Consider the following 16,601-nt stretch of genomic DNA (forward strand, 5'->3'; position numbering starts at 1 on the left):
AAGGATCTCCTGAATCCTTCCATGGGTTCATTGATCTCTGCCAGGTGAGTCAATGTCCCTCTCCCTCCCCCCCACCTGTTTAAAAAAAAAAAAAAAAAGGGCAGGGGAGGAAAGGGAGTACTAGCAAATGTTTTTACTCTGAACAATGGAAGCCTTGCTAAACTTGGTCACTGTAATGCCACTGTCTGCAGTACCCAGGCTGTAGGAGTCTGAATTCTTGTCAGCGTTCAGCCAATTAAAGACCAGTGTGAAAACTGATTTGAAACTGAAAATCAGGAATCCCGGTGTTAATGTATATATTTAAATAGCTCCTGTGCTCTGCTTAGTGTATTCCCATGTTCCTTGAAGTCTTTAAACCACGATTTGAGGACTTCAGTAGCTCAGCCATAGGTGAGAAGTTTATTGCAGGAGTGGGTGGGTGAGATTCTGTGGCCTGCATTGAGCAGGAGGTCAGACTAGATGGTCCCTTCTGACCTTAATATCTATGTTCCAGATAAGCTACTTATATGAAGGGGGAACTGGTTATCACTGCAGTAGCAGATGAGAACTGTTGCACGCAGTTCCCCAGACAGCTGAGAGCTAGAACAAGACATGCAGTGACTTGTTGACATTTTCCCCTTTGGCATGTATTCTTTTCCTAGTATGCCATTGTTTTAGCGGTTAATTCAACTAACTGTATTTTACCATGTGTTAAAGTGTGGCAGTGGTGGTATTTCTTGCTTCTACTAACATAGAGCCTAGGAGTTCACTGTGCTAGTTATAACCCACATTACCATAATGTGGGTCTTCGTTCACCCTCTAGTGGCTGGTCCATCTAGGAGGCTGATGAGTCATACCCTTATGGGACAGTCATCACAAAGTGTATTCCATTTACAATATATGAAATGTGTTAAACAGTTAAGCTTCCCAGAACTGCCCAATTAACTCAGATAGTTTTTATGACACTAAGATATTATTGCCTCATAACTGGTCAGTAGTCTTTGGGAAACCAAAACTACTGACCAGTTTAGCCATTGCCTAAGACATGGCTTTATGGTTTAAAACAAATGAACCTCGGTCCAGATCTACACTACAAAGGTTGGTTGGGTATGGGGGGGAAAAACCCACACCCCTTCACCGGAATAGCTATGCTTCCAAAACTTCCAGTGTAGATGCGGCTATGCTGATGTAAGAGTTGCATTTGTCGTATAAACAAGATGTTGGTCCCAGAGAATTTTGAGGCTCTGAAACATTTAATGCAAAATCTGATATATTTCAATGATTTTCAGATATCGGGTCTGATCCAGAGCCCATTGCTGGGACTGCTCACATGTTAAAAGTAAAATTCATTTGTAAGTTCTTTGCTGAATTGAGCCAGAGCCCAAGTCAGCTGGGTAGTTGGCATGATTCCATAATATTGATTCGTTTTATTATTTATTCCTTTGTGAACCACCGCTTTTTCAGCGTAATCTGTTCTAGCACTGAGTTTTAGGGCCTGATTTTTCTCTCATCTACACCATGGTAGGCAATAAGAAATCAAATGAAGGGACACCAGTATGAGGAGAGAATCGGGGGCCTTAATCTGTTTTGCCAATGTAATGCTATACTTTCCATGAATTTGCAGTCCTCTAAGATGTGTATTATCTGTGAATTTGATTTGCGTACTTTCCATTCCATCTTCCATGGTGTTAATGAAAAATGTTGGACTTTATCAGACCTAGAACTGACTGCTGCATGACTCTATTCAATGCCAACTGCTAACTTGACCATGACTCTTTAATAGTTATTCAGTATGAGTGTGAGGTGCATCCTCTTCTATATCACTGACTATAAAATAACCGTTTTCATCTCCCCACCATCCTCTTCTCACTTAGGAAGATTAAGATGATGTGTCCTAGGTTACTGAGATCTTAATAAATCAAAGCACTGAGCCTCAGTGTTGCTTTATTGCTCATATTAGGACTGCATGACAGTACTCACTAAACTTCCCATGTCCTGTCTTAGCATACAGGGGGCTAAATGTGACAGTGGGGTGATTCTTTTGAGGGCAATGTCTCAAGGCATTGATGATATTTTTATAGAATCCCCTGGAGATGTAAATATGCGACTGTTACAAAGTTAGTTATTTATAAATTATATTCTCAGCAGAACTTTAAATATGGTTCTTGCTTTACCACATGGGCCGAGCTCATTTAAATTAAACGATCTGTGACTAAACTTTGTAGCTCTCCAATATTTTTCTCTTATCCTTTGACAAGTGGGCAAATTCTTGTCTGAACATCTGCAAGTTTAGGTTTGCATTTGCTGTAGCTAATTATGCAAACTGCAGTTTACAAAGAGTTAATCACTCACAAGTTGCAAGATTACATACTGTAGCTTTCGTGTAGTTTCTAGTACAATTATTAGGAGTTGTCGTCTAACAGTATAAGCAGGTGCATTATTACCATGGAAATACAGCAGAGCTCATAATCCTAATGAAAGGTCAAAGTCTTCCTGAGATAAACCCGGTCCAACTTCATCAAATTAAGGCAGAATTGGGTTGCTAATATAGATTTTTTCAGATGGTTTTATCCCAGCTTCTATTCCAGGTGCAATTCTCATACATAAATTGTATCCTCCAGTTTGCATCTCCAACGAATTATGAATAAAATGTTGTAGTGTATTTGTAGCTGTTAGTCACAGGATATTAGAGAGACAAGGTACATGTGGTAATATCTTTTATTGGACCAACTTCTGTTGATGAGAGACAAGGTTTTGAGCTTACACAGAGCTCTTCTTCAGGTCTGGAAGACTTACTCAGTGTCGCAGCTAAATACAAGGTGGGATGAATTGTTTAGCATAATCTGTTCCATCTTGTATTTAGCTGCGACGCTCTGAGTACGTTTTCCAGACCTGAAGAAGAGCTTGGTGTAAACTGATAAAATATTTTGAGATTGACCTCTGAACTACTTGGCTTCAGGTTCAAACATGTAGTTCAATATGTCTGCTGCTTGGGCCAACAGATAATCAAGGGTGCAAAAATATAGCCTAAGTTTTGTGCACATGCATTTACTGGAGGTCCTGTTTGAAAATCTGTGCCTAGGTTGCATTAAAAGGCAGTGATGTTTGTTTTGCCTATTCAGACACAAGGAACAGGATCTTTGCTATGACTACCTTTTTAATAAGTGAATTCTAAGTAACTTTTTCCTTGTTAATTTAAATATATATTTTTTTAAATTCTGATGTTTATCCCAGGACCCCTGAGATAGGTTAACTAATGCAAATGCCAGCATACTATACAGTTTTGCAAGATCTCTTATTTGTGTCTGTGATGGGATATATCTGGCCTTTGCGGCTTCCTACAGGAGCCCCCTTGCTTCTGCTACACCTTTCCCCAGGAAGCACCAAAATGACAGGAAAAGAGCAGCAAAGGCCTGCCTAGAGGTCTCATGGATGCAGCCAGTTGGAGCCCAGAAGGCTCAGATAAACGGAGCTGCAGGGCCTTAGCAGGTGAGTTCCTGGCTGGGCAAGGAAGGGTGCTCCTCTCTGGCCAAAGGAGCTTGATGGATAATGAAAGTTTTTCTGGCTGCATTTGCTTGATCTGGGTTTGCAGGGCGCGAGGACTTAAGAACCTTAACCCTGAGGTAAGGGTGGAGCTAAAAGGGGCCAGGTATGGAGGAGGCCCAGGGAAGCAGCAGCAACAAACTGAAGTCAAGCAGGGCATAGCTGCTGTTTATAGGGTCCCTGGGTTGGAACCTGGAGCAGTGGGTGGGCCTGTCTACCAGCCACAGTGGCATAAACCCCAAGAGGGCACAGGTCTTATTTGAGAGCCCAAAGAAAGGGGTGAATTTAAAGGGCCTAGAGCTGGAGTGGAAGACACTCACAAGGGCAACGGGACTGTTCATTTATTGAACTCTTTACTACCCCAGAAGGGGTTCATTTGGACTGTGACACCAAGCCAGGGAAGATTCACCAAGGTTGGCTGGCAGCCTGCAATGGGCATGAGGGGTGAGAAAAGGACGGAGGTACTACACCCAGTCGCTAGGAAGCACTCAAGAGGTGAGTGCTCCCTTTACAGTATCACTAACATTTAATACAACTGAATACATTTGCCATGGAGCATCTTGCAAACTTTGTGTGCTGTTGCTCTGTGTACAGACAGTCCTGTGACGTCTGTGGACCTTATTTACAACAGTCATGTGCCCAGTAATGGCTCTCACAACACTGGATGTTAGTTTGTTCTTAAGAGGGCATGTTGACCCACAACATTGCTGAGGTTGTCCCTGACCTGTTTTGAAAAAGAGCCATAGGATCCTGAACTTCTCCCTGAGATGTCGGAGAGATTTTGTTTGAATGACCCACCCAAAAGTTGGTTCTAGATTACATAATGATTTTAAATAGCATTTCACTCTGTTGTGATCAGCTTATTGATTGTCCATATATGCTATAGAGAGTTATGCAGTGGCGCTCTCATAGACCCAGCTTAAGAACACAAGAATGACCATACCGGGTCAGACCAGTGGTCCTTCTAGCCCAGTAATCCTGTCTTCTGACAAGGGTCAGTGCCAGATGCTTCAGAGGGAATGAACAGAACAGGGCAATTATTGAGTGATCCATTCCCTGTCTTCTAGTCCCAGCTTCTGCCAGTTGGGGGTTCAGGGACCCCTGGAGCATGGGGTTCCGTCCCTGACCATCTTGGCTAATAGCCATTGATGGATCTGTCCTCCATGAACTTACCTAATTCTTTCTGTTTTGCATCCTGCTTGTGACCAATACAGAGTGGTGCACCATATTCTGAGCAAATGCAGAGATTACCTTGATATAGCCATTCTTTTGCCTGTGGAACATGTATCGTCACAGAGGGTGCCTCCTTTCACCATTCATAAATAAGTAACAGCCCTTCTGCAATCCCTGTGTGTCCTCAAAAAGATGTGAGACCAACTTTGTCTGTTGCCGTAAAGCCTTTGATCTATTGCAGTGGCTCTTTAATTTGACCCTTTAATGATGATTATTTAGTTCAGTTTTAGTAGTATCTTTCCCATGGGCCTGATTTAATACCCATTAAAATCAATAGAAAGGCTTCAATTGAATTCAGTGGGCATTGGATTAGGCCCCCGCCCCCACATTTGGGGACATCTTCTGTCTCATGCAGTGGTTGGCCAGCTGTTGCCTCCTGTCTAAAGTCCCACCCTCTTTACAAAGGTCACCAACTCACGGGACCTGGCTGACCCATTTACAATATGGCTGCAATTTCTAATGTTTACGGGTCCTAACCATGTTTGGAGCAATGTTGTACCACTGAGCTAAAGCCTTGGGCATGTCGACTTTCCATTTTAATAGGGCTGTCAAGCGATTAAAAAAAATTGTGCAATCACACTGTTAAACAATAATAGAATATCATTTATTTAAATATTTTTGGATGTTTTCTACTTTTTTCAAATATACATAGATTTCAATTACAACACAGAATACAAAGTGTACAGTGCTAACTTTATATTTTTGGTTACAACTATTTGCACTGTAAAAAAACAAAAGAAATATTTTTTCAAATCACCTAATACAAGTAGTGTAGTGTAATGTCTTCATCATGAAAGTTGAACTTACAAATATACAATGATATACAAAAATAACTGCATTCAAAAATAAAAGAATATAAAATTTTAGAGCCTGCAAGTCCACTCAGTCCTACTTCTTGTTCAGCCAATCACTCAGACAAACAAGTTTGTTTACATTTGCAGGAGATACTGCTGCCTGCTTCTTGTTTATAATGTTACCTGAAAGTGAGAACAGGCGTTCACATGGCACTGTTATAGCCAGTGTTGCAAGGTATTTATGTACCAGATGCATTAAAGATTCACATGTCCCTTCACGCTTCAACCACCATTATAGGGGACATGCGTCCATCCTGATGATGGGTTCTGCTCGATAACGATCCAAAGCAGTGCAGACCGATGCCTATTCATTTTCATTATCTGAGTCAGATACCACCAGCAAAAGGTTGATTTTCTTTTTTGGTGGTTCCGGTTATGTAGTCTCCACATCGGAGTGTTGCTCTTTTTAAGACTTCTGAAAGCATGCTCCACACCTCGTCCCTCTCAGATTTTGGAAGGCACTTCAGATTCTTAAACCTTGAGTCAAGTGCTGTAGCTATCTTTAGAAATCTAACATTGGTACCTTCTTTGCGTTTTGTGAAATCTGCAGTGAAAGTGTTCTTAAAATCAACATGTGCTGGGTCATCATCCAAAACTGCTATAACATGAAATATATGGCAGAATGCGGGTAAAACAGCAGGGGACATACAATTCTCCCCTAAGGACTTCAGTCACAAATTTAATTAATGCATTATTTTTTTAACGAGCGTCATCAGCATGGAAGCATGTCCTCTGGAATGGTGGCCGAAGGGTGAAGGGGCATACGAATGTTTAGCATATCTGGCATGTAAATACCTTGCAATGCTGGCTACAAAAGTGCCATGCAAACGCCTGTTCTCGATTTCTGGTGACATTTTAAATAAGAAGAGGGCAGCATTATCTCCTGTAAATGTAAACAAACTTGTTTGTCTTAGTGACTCGCTGAACAAGAAGTAGGACTGAGTGGACTTGTAGGCTCTAAAGTTTTACATTTTGTTTTTGAGTGAAGTTGTCACAAAAAAATCTACGTTTGTAAGTTGCACTTTCACAACAAAGATTCCACTATAGTACTTGTATGAGGTGAATTGAAAAATCCTATTTTTTGTTTATCATTTTTACAATGTAAATATTTGTAATAAAAATATACACTTTGATTTCAATTATAACAGATTAAAATATATATAAAATATAGAAAACATGAAAAATATTAAATTTCAATTGGTATTCTATTGTTTAACAGTGCGATTAAAACTGCGATTAATCGTGATTAATTTTTTTGAGTTAATCGCGTGAGTTAAATGTGATTGATTGGCAGCCCTACATTTTAAGTTCCTTAAGAAGTAATGCTGCCTTCTGCTCTGGAAATAAGATGCTCTTTTGGGTGGAAAAATACTGAATAATGTTTGTAATTCTAGAAACCTTAGGGATCACACAAGGATTTCCTGGGCCTTTCTCAGCCCCTATCAGTGTCATTTGTTATTTGTATCATTAGTAATATGTTTTTTGGCTGTTTCACAATGACTCAGCCACAATCAGTAATAATTCTATTAATATATTAGTTGCAGCCGAGTCCACACAAGGGACAGACTGCTATCACTTTCAGCATCTGCAGTGCACTCACCTTCAATAATTTTCTTGGTTAAAATTCAGTAAATAGAGCTGACCTTAATTTCCCCAGATTGGATGCTTCATACCAAACATGACCATGATAGGGGGAAAATAATTCAATTTTTGCAAATTGTTTAACAGATCTTTTGATTATCTACGTTAAAAATGTCAAACTTGTGCTCCCCTCTAATTAGCGGTCCATTAAAAGTGCACCAAATTTCAAGACTGGTTCAAAATGTCAGGTGAACAGTTTAAATGCTGTAAGTAAGACTGAGATTTGATCCTAAATTGTCCACTGTCCTTTGCAGAGGTCAACAAAAGGTCAAGATTCAACTTTAAAGGAAACGTTGAATGATTGGCACAATTTATTTCCATCAGCCATCAGGGAGGCAGCATACAAGTGTACAAGGCACTAGACAGAGTCTGGAGGTTTGGATTTTGTTCCCACCTCTGCTGCTGATCTGTTGTGAAACTTTGGGCAAGTCACTTCACTTCTCTACTTCAGTTTCTAATCTGTAAAATGGGGATAAATGATGCTAACTTCCTTGGTAAAGCACTTTGAGATATGTTGGTGAAATGCACTACATAAGAGTTAAGTATTTATTATTAAATTCTGAGCATCTATAGGAGAAAATTTATTACATTTCCTTTTTGAATTTTGTTAATCCTCGGTGCAAGAGAATATGCAAATCAATACTCCCATTGGTAGGTGGAGTGCATTCTGGTAGCTGCGTACCGAGCATGCTTGCTTGCCGAGTTTTGACCCTAGTGGAGGCAAATCATGGTGGTAAACCTTGGCTACAAATTGCTGCATTTTGCCTTAAACTAAGGAAAGCACTGAACATGCTTTCCATATACAGGATCTAGTGAGCCGTAATTGTCATGCAACAACACCCCTCCATAGTATTATTCAGAGCAGTGAAACCACAGAAGTAAAATGGCATACCGAGAATACAAAGGTATCAGAAATTAGCATTGACCAAAATATTGTGAGCACTGTAAGACATGCCAAAGGGTATTCCAGACGATCGAGAATTCATTCGCTATAGAAATGAGAGAGAATCTCCGTCCCGCCAGTATTTTGGACATATGAATAGAATACTAAAAAGAAGTGATGCCCCCAGTCTCCGTGGTTAAAGATGGGCTCATTATAGGGAAAAACATGTGGCTAGCTAGTACATTTTAATGAAATCTGTTACAATGTATGGCAAAGTGACTCACCAGGTCATAAAATAGTGCTGATTGGGCCAGACCATTGTCCTAGTGGTGGTGCTTCTGGGCTGCTGTCGAGCCTGGATTTGATTTAAAGTAGCAACGCCTTTTTTCCCCAAAAAATATTTGGCAACTTCAGCCATTGCCGAATGTGGCTGCCCCTCTTCTGAGCAGTTTTTCTCGGACAGAGCATATAACACCCATGCGCAAGTACTAGCTTGCAGCCAAAGAGCTGGAATTCTTTATATTGGTACTGATCAAGAAAGCCTTGCTTTTATTTGGTCCTTAGGTCTGAATTGGGGCTTTGCTACAGGCATTGAGCAAGGGGCAGTGCATAGTTATACTGGCCCAGGAGCAGCTAAGAAAACAGATTATGATTCAGACTCACAATCTGGTGCCAAATGACCCCTTTTACTCCAGGGTTGAAGGAGGAAGGCAACTCAACTCTGAGTTCATTAAATAACTTGAATCAATATGATGCTTTAACTGATTATTTTAATTGTGTACAATAGACTGTTTGGATACTGATACGCACATTATGTACATACACCCCCCAAATAATATGGGGACTTGGGTTTTGAAAACAGTTCAACTGTGGGGCAAGGGAACAGGTTCTTTTTAATTTGCCCAATTACTATGGGAAAGTTTTAGGGGAGGAGGCAGCAATCCATGAATCAGTCCGCTCTGTTCATTTAAAAATATCTCTTCATGGCTTTTGTTCAAACCAGGAACACTATGAGCCACAAAGGAAAACAATTAGTTATTGACTAGAATACAGTATGGTTTAGATAGTAATGTTCCATTAAGTTTTTAAAACCTGTGAGCTACACAAATATATATGGGGACAGTGATGTGCTTCCAATCTTTTAATAAGGGGCTACAATTTAAAAAAAAAAAAATCCTTTAATGGAGATAAAGCATGGGGTATGTGAGCTTGGGCAAGGGACTGGAGAAATCTAATCATTTGTTTTCCCATTTAAATAGAAACTCAAAATTGTACTCGAAGGAGGCTTCACCACTTGGCAAATAAGTTTATATTAAGTGCACGCACTGGCTGCTTCCTGAAAGACATACTGAGTATATTGATATTGTAGGAGGTTTCCTATTTGTGAATTGAAAGCAGCAGATCATGGAGGAGAATGGAATGCAAATCTTCAGCAGGAGTTGCAGGCATTTGGAGCATTCCAAAGAAAAAGACTTTTCCGAAGTGACTAGTGATTTTGGTTTCAGAGTAACAGCCATGTTAGTCTGTATTCGCAAAAAGAAAAGAAGGACTTGTGGCACCTTAGAGACTAACAAATTTATCTGAGCATTTTTTCATCTAACATCTAACAAATTTATTTTGGGTGCTCAGTCTGAGAAGCTGAAAATTAGCCCCCTTTGAAGAGGATGGGTGCTGAATGCTTTCTGAAAATCAGGCCCAGTCCTGGTGTCTCAAGTTGGGCACTCAAAAGTCGAGGCACTTGAAATCATTGGTCACTTTGGAAAATGTGGGCCTTGTTCTCCAGATGCATATTTGTGAGCCCTAAGGATAAAAGCTATCCCTGGCAGAGGTTAGTTTAGCAGCACCCGGAGAGTGTGTGAAATCCATCAGAGGGTGTGAAATCACAACAGCCCTCTTTCATTTGGCAGCAAGGCCTCCCTATCAGACATTGGTGTGTAGTAACATTTCATGCAGACTTTTTATCTCAGATGGGTTTCATGTAATCTTTACAAGATTGCAAATGGAATATAGGCTGGTTTGAGATTTTGAAGGGATTTCCAGTAAGGTGGTGTGTCTTAAAGCATCATAGCACTTGATGACTCGAATGGGAGTCAGGACAGTCTTTCATTTGAGATATGCAGATGATAATGATTGTCATCTTTGAAAGTAATTTACCGAACATGATGGAAAAAGAAAGATCACAGAGTCATCATCTATTTCAGTCCTATAATGAAATTCCCCACACTCATTCTCCCTCCCAAGGGATGACAGCAATGAGCCACCTCTCAGCTTCTATCACAGTTGGTGGTGTTGCCCTGCAGTGGACAGCTGCTTAGATTGTGTGATGGCTGAAAATCATAATGGATAATGAGAACTAAACCAGTGTCACAGTGGACTGGCGCATTTGGTCACTAAAGGTAAGAAAACATAGGAACACATTCAAATGTGAGCTAGGCTGGGCTCTGATTTTTGGCTTATTAGGCTCCTGTGGCTTTATCAAACTGTGGGGGCTTTATAATCAAACAAATAGGGGATGGTGGCAACTGGAGATATGAGATCCAGGGCAGCTTTTAGGAGCAATATGTGTTTCTTGAAAGAGGACCAACAACAGGGTTTTTACAGCTATCAGATGGAAAGAGGCAAACCAAAATGAAGAAGGCATTTCTTCAGGAACAAGCACCAGGCAGACAGTGATTTTTTTTAAATTGGCCAAAAGAGGGCCATAATCATGTAGACTGAGAAAACTGATTAGTTAAGCAAATATAAGACTGAAAAGCCTACTGTGCAGGTGCTGATCTTGACATTTTAATAGGCATCCTCATGCTAGCCCTAACTTTGACTCTTCATGCTAATATTTCATATGTTAGAGGAAAAGTTCTGCCTGCATGCAGAGGGGCCACAAAAGACCCCAAATGCAGTGGAATTTCCATCCTCCCATTGCATAGGAGATTGGGATTCTGCAGCATCTTGTGCTCAGAGAAGCTTGGCTGAAGTGCACAGTGAGTTGTGGGTAGACTGGGAGAGTAGTTCTTGGAGTTTTTTTTTTTTTTAAAGGTAAACTTGAGCTCCCTTGTTGGTGCTGTTTTAGTGCATGAGATATAGCTGCGGTATCTCACCCATCCACTTGGATTGAGCTCATTTGGAATAAGGCTCTTCTCTTCTGTAATAAGAGCATCCATGCAGGGAGTTAATCAGGAATAGATAGTCTGCTTTAAATTCACACCCTTAATCCAAATTAATTTCTCAGTTCAGTCAAACACAGGGTAACAAATGTATAAGTGAACAATTTTTCACAGTGGGCACTGTTGTAGCTGTGTTGCTCTCAGGATATTAGAGAGATGATTCCCTCACCCAACTTGTTGCTCCAGTTTTTCACAGGACATTTACTTTTACCTGAGAACAGTTATACTGGTGAGGATTTTTCTTGTGTGTCCTTTTAAGTATCACTTCCCATCTTTTTGCTAGATACTTAAAAAAACTAGTTGCCCGCAGTTGGCGTGGAAATCTCTCCCATGTATTTGACTCTCAGATTCCGTGTTGATGGAAGACGTATTAGGACCTAGGTAGATCAGAAACAATCTGTTCAGTGCACCATCTTCCTCTCTTGCAGTCCACAACTTCTGTAACTGACAAGAAACCAGGATCCTGTTCTCATTGAAATCAATGGCTAAACTCCTATTGACCACAATGAGAACACGACCGATCTTTAAGTTTCCCAGGCCCAAAGCTTGTTAAGGACACTCGCTGTATGTGGTCATTTAGTTCTTTCTTTCAACACTCTCACTAGCAGTGTTATAGAAAAGAGAACAGAGTGAGAGCTGTCAGTAAACACTAATATACCATTAAAAGAATTTATAATAATCTTTATATTGTAAGAATTCTGTGGTGTGTGTGTATAAATATAATTTTTTAAACAAGTCAGTTTCTTCCTCTACATACCAGACCCCGTCACAGCAAAAACAGTTCTTGTGTGTTGGAGTAAAGGAATACATGCCTCTGAAAGCAAATTGGTGTTATAAAGATCTTAAAACTTAATAGATTTTTACTATAAAATAAGCAGTCTTTAAACCAACTTTAGCAGTTATTACTGTACATGGAGTATAAAAACATCTGTCACTTACATAACGCCTGATGAGGATCTCAAAGCGCTCTGTGAAGACTGCTAGGTATGAGCATCCTCAAGTTACAGTTGGGCAAACTGAGGTATGGAGTGTCATGTGACTTGCCCATTGTGTCCCAACAAAGCAGTGGCAGGTTGCCTGACATCTAGATCATTGTTTTAACCACTAGACGATGCTACCTCCCTTTATGTGATGTGTATAATCACATTTACCATAAATGAAAAACAGGAGCTAGAATTTATTTGAACAGAGGTGATTTTTAAATCTAATCCAGACCCCCACCCCACCCGCCCAAAAAACAAACAGTTATGCAATAAACAGAGTACTATTGAGTGGGTGAGGGAAATTCTTGGTGTTTTCTATCCTGCTTTACTTAAACATATCGTGCATGGCTAAATTTGCCTCATTAGTAATGTGCAAAGATTTATTTTGCTTCAGAAGAGAAGCATTTGCCCATGCTAAGAACTCCCCCTTCAGCACGTCCTTCCTGCTCGTGTTAACCAAGAGTAACCATGCAGGCAGAGACTTTTTTTTTTTTCCACCAGAAGAAAAGAACAGAAGTTGCCAGAGCTCATGAAATAGACCATCCCGATTAGATCAGCTGTCAACAGTCACTGCAGCTGGCTGTTTGTCAAAAATATTGTGGGCCAACATCAACTGTCAGATGAAAATCACAGAACTCCTGTATATCCTTAAGTTAAATAGAAATATCAAGGTGGAGAACTCATTTGTTTCTAAATGGCTAAGTGGGAGATTTTTTGAAGGCGCAAAAAAAGTTAGGCATCCAACTGCCACTGAAAGTTGATTTCCTCTTTTTGCCTTTGAAAATCTCCCTTTTACTGTCCAAAGTACCTTGCTTCAACCAGCTACTGTGGGGTAAGTAGTTCTAAAAACACACATTATGTACATGAAACCTTCCTCCCCATACATTAATACAGACATGTCTTCTGTGTTCTGCCTATTCAACAGGTTTTTAAAATTGCACAATAAGGCACCAGCTATCTTGAGAGGTTTTATGTCCACGTGTGCATGTGTAATCTGTGTAAAAAGAATATTAACGCGATTGCAAAGTGAAACCCTCAAAAGTTAGGAAGTGCCAGAATTAAGGTGGTCTGTGCAACAGTTAAGAACATAAGAACGGCCATACGGGGTCAGACCAATGGCCCATCCAGTCCAGTATCCTGTCTGTCAACAGTGGCCAACACCAGGTGCAACTTTAATACAGCCCTCTTGTGTGTAGGCATTATGGTACAATCTTTGGTACATGATCAAATTATATTTTTTCCACTGGCCCCCTACCTCATTCAGTGCACTGGATGGACCAGCTCTTGGAATGAATCAGGGTTGTGTAGTGAAGGAGACTGTCTTTAGGACCCCTGTTTCATTTATTTTCAGAAGCTGGAAGAGCTGTAATGAATGAGGCAGGGAATAGCAGGAAGAGACAAGACAGTTTCACAGTTAAGATAATTAATTGCTGCCCTGGGGAATTAGATTCTATTCCTGCCATTGTTCCTATGTGTTGCTGGGCAAGTCACTTACACCCAGCTTTTCATAGGTGGTCACTAATTGTGTTTCTCTCATTTTTTGGGTGCTTTACTTGAGACCTGGGTGTCTGATATGCACAAGTGCTGGGCACCCACTGCTGCAACTGAAGTCAATGGGAGCTGTATTTTGAACATATGAAGTGAAGGACTCTGAAAAATCAGGTCATCGTAAGTTGAGCACCCAAAATTAATGGGTATTTTGACCTCTCTCTTCATCAGTTCTCGACCTGTAAAATGGGGATGATGATATCCTCTTCTCTCACAGCCAGGCTGAAAATATGTTCAGTAATGTTTGTGAAGCACTCAGATATTAGTCATAGCCATCATATAAAATCTCTTGAGGGAATTATTAATTCTATCTTCAAAGCAGGGTTGGAACAGCATGTAGTACTTAAGGCCTGGGGCCACACATTGAACAACAAGGAGAAAATGAAATATCGAATAGCTTGTTCATTAAGTGAGCACTGTCCATTCTGTGAACTTAGAGGCAGGGGTACTGCAGAAAAAATGTGGTCATGTAATTAAAGACTGTATCATAATGCATAAGCACAAAGGGGCCAAATTAAGGTTGTGCCACAAACGTCACACCCCTCCAGACAACCCATCCCAATCTTGCCCTAACCCTTAGTCCCCGTCCCCTCCCGCACTCTACTTCACGCTTCTTGTCCCCAGTCTCCTTGCCTTGCTGACCCAATTTCCCTCACTCACTGACTCCCAGTCTCTTTCCCCACTGCTTTTGCTCCTCAGCTCCCAGGCATAGTTTCCTTGCCAAGTTAGTCTGTGCCCCACTACTAGCCTCAAGTACCAGTCTCCATACCCCAGGAGTCCTTGTCCAAATCTACTTATCCAGCTTTCTCCCATAACACCGTAGGTCTCACTCTCTTGTCCTTTCTTCACTTGAATCAGATGGTTTCCTCCTCCACACCGCCTGGAGGCCAGCAGGAGGGTCGCTGATAGCAAAGGAGAGAGGGTTCCCTGCTGTATGCAATGGTGTTGTAGCTGTGTCAGTCCCAGGATATTAGAGAGACAAGGCGGGTGAGGTAATATATTTTATTGGACCAACTTCTGTTGGTGAGACACAAGCTTTCAAGCTACTCAGAGTTGCTTTTCGAGTCTGGGAAAGGTACTCAGAGTGTCCCAGATAAATATAAGATTGAGAAGATAACATATATGCTAACTACTTACGCTAAACTAAGGGACTGTTATGGGGTCACTTTCCCTTGAATGATCCTAGAATATGTGCTAATTACTTATCTGTATCGATCTTGTATTTAGCTGGGACACTCTGATTACCTTTCCCAGAGCTGAAGATAGGTTACCTGTTGTCAGTCCTAGTGCTCAGTCCCACCCCAGCCTGGAGCAGGCATTATAGGGAGAATCCAACTTTCTCCCTGTAGCCTGGAGCTAGAATATGTTGAGTTGCTCCATGGGGAAGACACATGCACGGTCTGGTCAGAACTCTAGAAACTGTAAGAAGCTCTCTGAGGATGGAACTTTTAAGGATTTTAGCTGCCAAGCTGTAGTAAGTCTCTACTGAGCATGTGTGAACTACAATTTTTCAGAGGCTTAAAACTTGGTCAGATTTGCACAGATTTTCAAAGGGAAGATCAATGGCACATCTGACAGTCCACCATCTGCAATATTTCAAGTCCCATCTTCAAAGTATGAGGGCTTTCAAAAACAAGGTTACCAAAATGTATTTAACATTGAAAAACACTGTTGCTTCCCCTACTCTTGTTTTCAGAAATGGCCCAACTGTTGCAGCTGAAATGTTACCAAAACACATAGCCTGAGGCAAACCCCTGACGTGGAAAATTTTAGGCCAAATGGTTAAAGTTTGGCAAAGTTATAAGCAACTGAAAATAGGATCTTATAATGGGATGTGTTGGGCAAACTTAATAATAGGCTTTGCTACCACCACCCCCACCCCCCATTTTTTTTTCTGTTAAACTTCATCTTCACTATTGTAAAGAGTGCATCCCTCCAGCACAGAGACATCAAACTGCTGTGATTCTAACTGAACGTCTTCGTGATTCCTTTTTAAATAATTCTCCTTCCCCCCCACACCCCCTGCCCATGGCATTTTAAGATGTCACACAGCCCCTTATCTCAGAGCAAGGACTCAGCTCAGTTTATCACCTGTAGCTGTGTATCCTCCTGCATGCAATGACCCTGATCTTCAGAGATGCTGAGCACCCACACAACCATTGAAGTCAGGGGAAGCAGCAGGTTCTTGGAACCTCTGAAAATTAGGCCCCAGGAATCTAGCATTAATAGACTTCCCAGAATATATAGGGCGGGGAAGAGTCCCCCTCCACGCCCTGGAACTTGTCCTAGGCAGGATAAGCATGCACTTTATCCCACTAAGGAATACCGCAGTCTCACTGTGGTTCAGGAGGTTCATTGGCTGAGATACAATGCCTCAAGGAGCTTCCCTTTGGGTGGGGCATCTCTACAGTGCCCCTTAATGTGCACCATGCCTTAAAGGCACAATTTAGCACTATTTGTTGAGTCACAAGAATGTGATCAGCACTGTCCAGAACAAGATATGGTGTCAACCCTATAGAGTTCGCAGCCAACCTTGTAATTCCATCATGTTCAATAATATTCAGAATCTAGGTAACTATCCGATCAGATGGGGTTCTCAATCTAGGGGGCTGCAGACCGGTATCAGGAAGTTGTGACTACCCTGCCCATCCCATATTGCTAAAAGGGAGGAAGAATCCCAGCTATGTCCCTGCTAGCTGCAATGGGTGGGGGAGGCAGTATGGGAAAGGTTGGGAACCAGTGATACAGGGCATTTAGAAAATCAACCTACTGCCTG

The 16,601-nt window shown here is 41.2% G+C and overlaps 1 protein-coding gene across 3 annotated transcripts in view; it reads left to right on the forward strand.

Moving 5' to 3' along the window:
- Window positions 1–16,601, forward strand: part of LOC102944150 (interferon regulatory factor 4) — a 119,404-nt gene that overhangs the window by 59,281 nt on the left and 43,522 nt on the right. Inside the window, exon 1 of one of the 3 annotated variants that reach the window (XM_037893240.2) lies at window positions 22–44. The exons of the other annotated variants lie outside the window; for them this stretch is intronic. The gene's annotated coding sequence lies outside the window, so the exon portion shown is untranslated. Of the gene's footprint in view, window positions 1–21; window positions 45–16,601 lie in introns of those variants that run through there. 3 annotated transcript variants of the gene reach the window in all.

This window comes from Chelonia mydas, chromosome 2 (genome assembly GCF_015237465.2).
Source record: "Chelonia mydas isolate rCheMyd1 chromosome 2, rCheMyd1.pri.v2, whole genome shotgun sequence".
NCBI lineage: Eukaryota > Metazoa > Chordata > Testudines > Cheloniidae > Chelonia > Chelonia mydas.